This window comes from Bidens hawaiensis, unplaced genomic scaffold (assembly GCF_021521415.1).
Source record: "Bidens hawaiensis isolate Kalapana, Puna unplaced genomic scaffold, B.hawaiensis_p1.1 tig00027149_1, whole genome shotgun sequence".
In the NCBI taxonomy this organism is placed as follows: domain Eukaryota; kingdom Viridiplantae; phylum Streptophyta; class Magnoliopsida; order Asterales; family Asteraceae; genus Bidens; species Bidens hawaiensis.
Window position 1 is genome coordinate 98,996 of NW_027494390.1, and position 8,003 is coordinate 106,998.

The window sequence follows — 8,003 nt, forward strand, 5'->3', positions numbered from 1 at the left end:
CACTAACCATCTTTAGCCAATAGACCCTTGATTGACTATCATTGACAACTAACCGACCATCATTACCCTAATTGACCAATACTTACCATGCTACTCCAATTGGTTAATTATCATTAACCTTAGATGACCATCATTAACCTTTATTGGCCCTTATTAAGCCATATCAACTACAAATGACTATAACGATGATCGTTGACCAATAATCGCCATACTCAACCATATTTACTTTTAATTATACAATGGTCATGTTGATCAGAATCTGAATGACCTTAATTGACCCTAAATGGACCAATATCGATCATCGATGACCAATATTAACCTTCATTGACCACCAATAGGCTAGATTCAACATGTCTAGTCATCATTAAACACCCTCCCCCCCCCCCCCCCCCCCCAATTGAATATCATTGAGTACTATTGGTCCCATTAAATCATCCTATATCAACGACTAGCCTAATTGACCATTCTTGATATCATTGAGTACTGTTGGTCCCATTAGATCATCCCATATCAATGACAAGCCTAATTGACCATTCTTAATTAATATTAAATGTAATTAACCAATAACCATAAGTGACAATCATTTACCCTCATTGATCAATAACCGTCAACTAATGTTAGTCATCAATGGCCAAGATTCACCGTCCTTTCACGGGTTTGTGTTCGATATAAACGGGTTTTAGGTCAATCCCTTGAACCTATTTAGTTGTTTTTTGTTAAGTATGAAGTATAAATATTTGATAACAATATATAATAATAATAATAACAACAACAACAACAACCTTTAAGTTAACCAGGTCGTGTTCAAGTAAACCCACGAATATGCGCCTCTAGGGTTCAGGGTCATGTGTTACGCTATTTACGGGCTCAGTCATGTTCGTGCTCGAATTAGGTGAAACCCGCCACTTCATAAAAACTACTCGTTTAACAACCCTTAAATTCACTAACCATCCACGACCAATAATGACCCTACTCTTCCAAGACAACAATTTAATATGATATCCATAATATCCACGAATTGATAAAGAATGACTATTAATGTCTTACGTATAATATTTTTTAGTGTGTTTGGGCCTCTCAGTTGGTTTTTTTAGTGTGTTTGAAACCTGTAGATCAGGTTTATGGGAATGTGATGGGGGCTTGGGGATTTTCGCAAATCTTGTGATGTGGATAGTGCATATGTATTGTTTGATGAAATGCCCGAAGAAGATTCTTACAATTTAGGTGTTACATTGTCGCTTTGATTTCCCAACAATTTAAGTTGATGGCTAATAATTCGTATTTATTGCAGACCTGAAGATATGCAAGGCCAAAGCTCCACAAGACATATGAATGATTATGAAAAGAGTAGAATGTTAAGGGTTCAAGAGAACCAACAAAAATTACAAGCTATGGGATTGAAAAATATTGTTAAGTCTGTGACAAGTCTAGGAGAGAGTGACAAAATAAAGAAAAAGCAAAACAAACTAACGGATACCTGCGAGAAAGATATAGAGTATATGCCTGAATCTGACTTTGATTTTGATGATGATGTGGAGCAAGTTTATCATGAAGAAGCTGCTACAAAAATCTCAAAAAAGGTACTATAAAAAATTCGGATAATATGTTTTCTTTGTGCTTATTCTCTAACAGTTCAACTTACAGATGCAACTTGCAGATTTTTTCATGTTCGTTAAGGAAATGAACTTGTTCATGTTCGTTTGTTAACTTTCTATATGAACGAAAAATAACACAAACGAACGTATATAAAAAAGAAAATACCATTCGAGTTTAATTTGGTATTCATCAACAAATATAGAGAAAGTCCATTAAACTTCAACCATTTTAGTCCTTTAATACCCAAACTGCCCCTGCAGTTTGTGTTTCAATTTATTTAGTATTTTTAATGTATACATGTATATTGTAAATTATGTTTACTTTTTGTAGTTCGGAATGTACGTAAAAGAGTGAGAGGACCATCCCGTATGTCAAAAATTTGGGCCCAAGAAAAAGGGTATTATTTTCAACAATTCAAGATTGTATTGGTGCATCTATCGCATGGCCTTGTCCATTCATCTCGTTATGTATTTGTTAAACTTGTGATACGAATAATTCTAATAACATGGAACTTAATGCTTATACATGAATGGTTTATTTGTAGGTAGTCCGTGAGGATTGAGGACGCATGATGACTCGGGATTTTATGGTGCTTGTTTCTTTTATTGCTTTTAATTTTTTTTGTTGAATGTTACAAGAGTTTATGTTGGATAATGTTATAACTTATTTATGTTTAGTGTTTTCGTTATGAACAAGCTTATTTAATATAATGAAGTTTTATTTCTTTCAATATTTAGATGTCCATAAATGTATCGTAAAATTGTGTGTGTGAACGTTTAAAAAAGGGTTGTATATAATGATTTGTTAGGACTTCAAATTTTTGTTCTATTATACGTTAGAACATTGTAAAAAGTGTCATAATATGTTTTTTAAGACGTTGTTTAAGTTGTTTGTAGACATATTATACGACCAAAAATTTAGTTTCATAATCTTGTTTGGGATATTAGGACCCTTTTCTTGGTACTATAATGTTCCATCATAAACGTCCTATAAATTAATTTTTAAGGACACTTATATGTGTGTCAAAAGTTTACAATTAGGTAAGCACGTGTCAAAACATTGTAAAAGTGTCATAATATATTTGTATTGGGACACTTTTTGGGTTCTTAATGAATATATTATATGACCATAAAATTGGTTTCATAATATTATTTGGGATATCGGGACTTTTTTCTTGGTACTAAAGTACCTATAATGTTACATCATAAGGGTATTGTAAATTAATCTTTAAGGACGCTTGTATGTGTATCAAAAAATTAAAGGTGGGTAAGCACATGTTAAAACATTGTAAAAGTGTCATAATATTTTTTTATTGGGACGCTTTTTGGGTTGTTAATGGATATTTTATGTGACTATAAAATTGGTTTCATAATCTTATTTGGGATATCAGAACGCTTTTTGAGTTCCGAGACTTATTACGACCCCTTTACATGAAACGCTTTTCTCGTTGGTCCTATTAAATAAAAGGTCCTATAAAATAGCATTATAGGACGTTTTGTGCATACTAAAAAGCCCTTTTTGTTGTAGAATTCATCCATAATTTCACCTAAATATCTAATTTCCTAACAACATTTCTAATCAATCTCAACAATCAAAATATGATCTTTAAGATGAATGTAGGCATGTATGTGAGGGTTCAACACTTCCCCTTACACATGCATACATACACACGGCTCATAAACACACACACATGCATCCATAATTTCCAATCTCTAAGATCAATCTCAACCCAAGAGCACATAATCTTATCAATTCAACCACAGAAATCAACTTATAACTACTACTTACTCAGTTACTTGGGTTTTTGAAGATCCTAAGAGATTGATGTGTGTTATGCTTCTTTCCACTTAATCCTTTCTCCTAGAAGCCTAACGCCACCTTGATCTTGATATAACTTGAATGTGTGTGTGGTTATTTGAATTTGAAACAGGAATGTGTGTGGGGTGTGTGTGTGTGTCATGAGTTTATAAAGAGAGTAAGGAGGGAGTAGCTTGGATGAGTTGGATGGTAGAGTGTTATGTGGCTAATCCCTTGAGTTTACAACACATTAATCTAGTTTTATGATGTAACCATTGGGAATATGAGGTGGTAACATATGATTGGGAGAAAGGGAGGCGGAGATGGTGAGTTTGCAAGGGGGGGGGAGGGCCAGGGTGGGGGTGAAAGTGAAGGGTTGCATGATATTATAATTAGTTTGGTTATTCTGTTAACGTATTGTGAGTTTTGGATAATCAATCAGATCCTGTTTTAGTAATTTTTGTCAGACTTTGAACGAAATCAAATTCCTGACAATATAGACTATAGAAATTATTTTTCTAAAAATAGTTTATGTCGGGTCCTTTAAGGGTCCTGTACTGGATTTCGTTTACTTATTTTTTAGTTTTTGCAATTCGAGCCTTCTAAAAATATGTGTATACATTATCTCTAATGTTTAACATATATTTTAAATTTTTGGTGCCATTTAATCATATTAATGATTTATTTATTTTCTGGACCGCTGCCCGAGGTTATTCCACGCAATGCTTGTTACGTGGCGAAATTTGGACCTTTTTGTTGACTTTGCAAGATTTAAAACATAATATGGAAAGATTTCACTCATATAATGATAGTTTATTTCTAATCATGATTACATTAGAGATAAATTTTTACAAAGTGTTACATGGGCCTAAGTAAGAAGTTGCCCACAGCCTGAAACAGAAAAATAACACTCCACCATACCACAAATCCCAAATTACAGTTTAAACCAGCCCAATATTTCCACAACTGAGACCGGCCCCGATCTATTCTTAATCAAAAGATAAATTAGAGCTTTGATGTATCCCACTAGATTCACCGCCAAAGCTGTTTTCCAGTTAAAAGAGCATATATCAATTCTCACTTTCAAGATAAACCAGACTGCAACGAGACACACGACATGAAATGCTTTTGAAATCTTCTTTGGAAACATAGTGAATCCGTAAAGGTTTAATAGATCCCTCGTGCTAAACACAAATATATTCAAAAGCTTACACCATAAAGAGATTGCTAGCCACACTGATTAGGCTATTCACCCTGACAAAAAGGAATGCTCCACTGTCTTTGTTAGGTTTAATGTGGAGACTCGATTGTTTTGGTTCTGGTTTAAGATAACTATGGAGCATAATATTAGATGATCAAATGGGTAGACCGGCTTTTTTTTAATTAAAGACCATATTAGTTTTCCTTGTGAAGAAGAGAAACGCCTATTCTTGTATCTATTTATACTTAGCCTTGTACTTGTAATTACTCATCACGAGTGGGGCAGAAAACAATAATAAAAGGTATCCCAGTTGCAGCATGTGAACGTAGGTCAGCCGACCGAAACACCTAAATCTCGCGTGTTCATATTGTTGGTGCATAATGTCAGTAGTTCAGTATCTTGTGTTTTGTATGTGTCTGTAATCGTGTTAGATTGTTTGTTTTGGTTTTGAATATTGTTTTACACAAGTTCGCCTGGGATGTAGGCGAACTTGGAGATAAGCGAAGTTATGACAACTTCGCCTAGTATGTTAGGCGAAGTTGTCGAGGTCTATTTAAACCTCACTTTTGTTTATTTTGAAAACGAGTTTGTTCCGAACGTGTATTGGTGATTATTGATATCACGTGTTGAAGTGTTGCAATAAAATCGTGTTTATTAGTATTGTGACGTGTGTTTGTTTATCGGTTCAACGTATTATCTATCTTACACTCGTATCGTATTACGTGGGGATTCCGCACCCTCGTGTTACAAGATACTCCTGTGTAGATCCGGCCAGGAACCTACAATTGGTATCAGAGCATTTGCTCGTGATTGTGTGGTTCGGGATTATCACACGGGTGTTAAGATCGTTCCGTTCGACTATTCGCGGAACGAGTTTACGTTGAAATACTTAGTTTTTGTGTCTTGCCCATCTCCCGCCATCAAATATACCCCAAAACACTTTCGCATACCTCGCAATACATCCAATTAAAACCTGCAAAACCTTGTGTTCATCAGGCGAAGTTGCCGTCATCTTACGTAGGGTTTAAGAGAACTTATAAGGTTTAAGTGAAGTTACTGTGAAGGCGAAGTTAAGTCCAAGCGAAGTTAAGTCCAAGCAAAGTTATAATAACTTCGCTATCTGATCACTGTTTAAAAAAAAAATACTTTCTTTGTATTTCGAGTCGTGTTTCTTCCAACTATGACTTCAATAAACATTACGGAACTGGTAAAAATGGAGGTTGAATCCGGTTAAGCAACTAAAGCTCCAAAAATGCTCAAGGGTACCGATTTCGTTGCATGGAATCAAGATGCTAAAATGTGGGTTTGCATTCAAGACGGATACATTCCACCAACATCCTTGTTTGAAGGTCGTGAACAAATTAAGAAGTACAGTAAGATGGAAGAGGAGGAAAAGAAAATGTATGAGGCAGAGAGTAAAGCTCATGCAGCAATAACAATGGCTCTTCCACAAGAGATTCTTCATACCTTCAAGAAGTACAAAACTGCTAGAGAGCTATGGGAAGCACTAGAAAATAGATATGAAGGTAATGTGGGGATACGTGCTTCCAAGACAAAGCTGCTAAAAACCCAATTCTCTGTATTCAAGTATTTGAAAAATGAATCACTTGACGATATCATCACAAGATATTATCACTTGATGACCGAACTTAGTAATTACTCCATTGAATACAAGGAAGAAGAGATAGTAGAGAAACTTCTTGATGCTCTTCCACCGAAATGGGAAATGTACACGGTTCTGATGAGAGAAGATAAAGACTTTGCCAAGATTGATTTGGAAACAGTAGTCAATAAGTTATGATATTTTGAACTTAACATGGTTCGGAAGGAGACACCAACTGATCAGGTTCAGGATCCGGGAATGTATGGTGCGAAAGTCAATCCAAGCTTAAGTTCAAATTCAGAATCCACTGCCTACTACTCAAAGGGAGAATCAAACTCAAACTCAACTCGAGATGGTCATGTGATTCTCAATATGGATGGCGACGTATGTTTCGTAGCTGGAGGTAGTAATCCTTCAAAACCTCAAGCCACAACTGGAAATTTCTCGTCGAATGTTAAAAGCTACAACTACTCACAGATGCCCATGAGTGTTAAATCAGCTGAACAGCAGTTTGCTCTATATGCATCCTTCATTGCATCTTATGAGAACTACATCAAAGGTAAAATAGTCGACCCTGCAACTTTGGATGAAGACTATGATCAGATTGACACTGATGATTTGGAAGAGATGGACCTGCAGTGGCAGATGGCTATAATAATAAGAAGGGTAAAGAGATTCATGAAGAAAACGGGTAGAAAGTTCGTTGGAGAAAGACCAGGGTTTGATAAATCAAAGGTTCAATGTTACAACTGGCAACTAAATGGTTACTTTGCTAAGGAATGTACAAATGAGAGAGTTGAATGAAGTCAGAACAGGCCTGCACAACAGAATGGGGGAGGTAGTGAGAATAGGGCTATGGTATCTAGACAGAATGGTGGATACAACTGGAATATAGAAGTTGAGGAAGTGTTCGAACATGCTAATTTGGTAAACATCGAAACTGGAGGAAGTGAGAGGGAACGGGAGAAAATCAAGCATATATGGCAGAAGTGAACGATCAGCTCTCTGAGGTAAGTTCTGAACTTCATTGTGAACAATGTGAAAATCTGTCTGAACAATTGAAAACAATAACTGATCAGTTTGTTAGTTTGGACACACAATTTAAAATCTTAAAAGAAGATCATCACTATACTAAAACTAGAGAAAACAGTTACTCGATAAAAATAAAAGCTAGTGAAAAGGATATCAGAAGTCTTAAAGCCAGTCTAGCTGAAAAAATACAAGTAATTGATCTTAGTTATGAAGTCTTAGAAGAAAAAATCAAACTAATTGCTGAAAAAGATAAACAGATAGCTGACTACCAGGTAAAGGTGTTCAACGTTCCCCGGTTAACAAAGGGGGAATTGGATTTTCTGAAGTTACACCACCGTATAACAATAACTATACTTATAATCCTAGTAATCAGCAATTTGCTAATGTTGAGATTAGTCAGACAGTTCCAGTCAAAATTTCGACTAAAAAACTGAAGTTGATGAGAGCGAAACGAGTAAGTCAATTTCTACTGTTGAGATTTCTGTCCCTAGCTCTGTCTCATCAAATTCGGACAAGTCATCCGAATCGTGTGAGATAAAAGAAGAGGAAGTGTTACTAAAACGTGGGGAAGAATATAAGACCGATGAAAAGAATTCCTCCCTAAACCCATTCGTCCCACCATATGTTAGGCAAACGGGTAGTAATGCAACCTCGACATCTGCAACAACTGTTGAGACGAAAGTTCAAAACAGAAGTTGTTTCAGATGCAACAAAGTAGGACACCTTATTGCTGATTGTCCTCTAAAATAGAGAAAATTTAGAGGTATGAGGCCT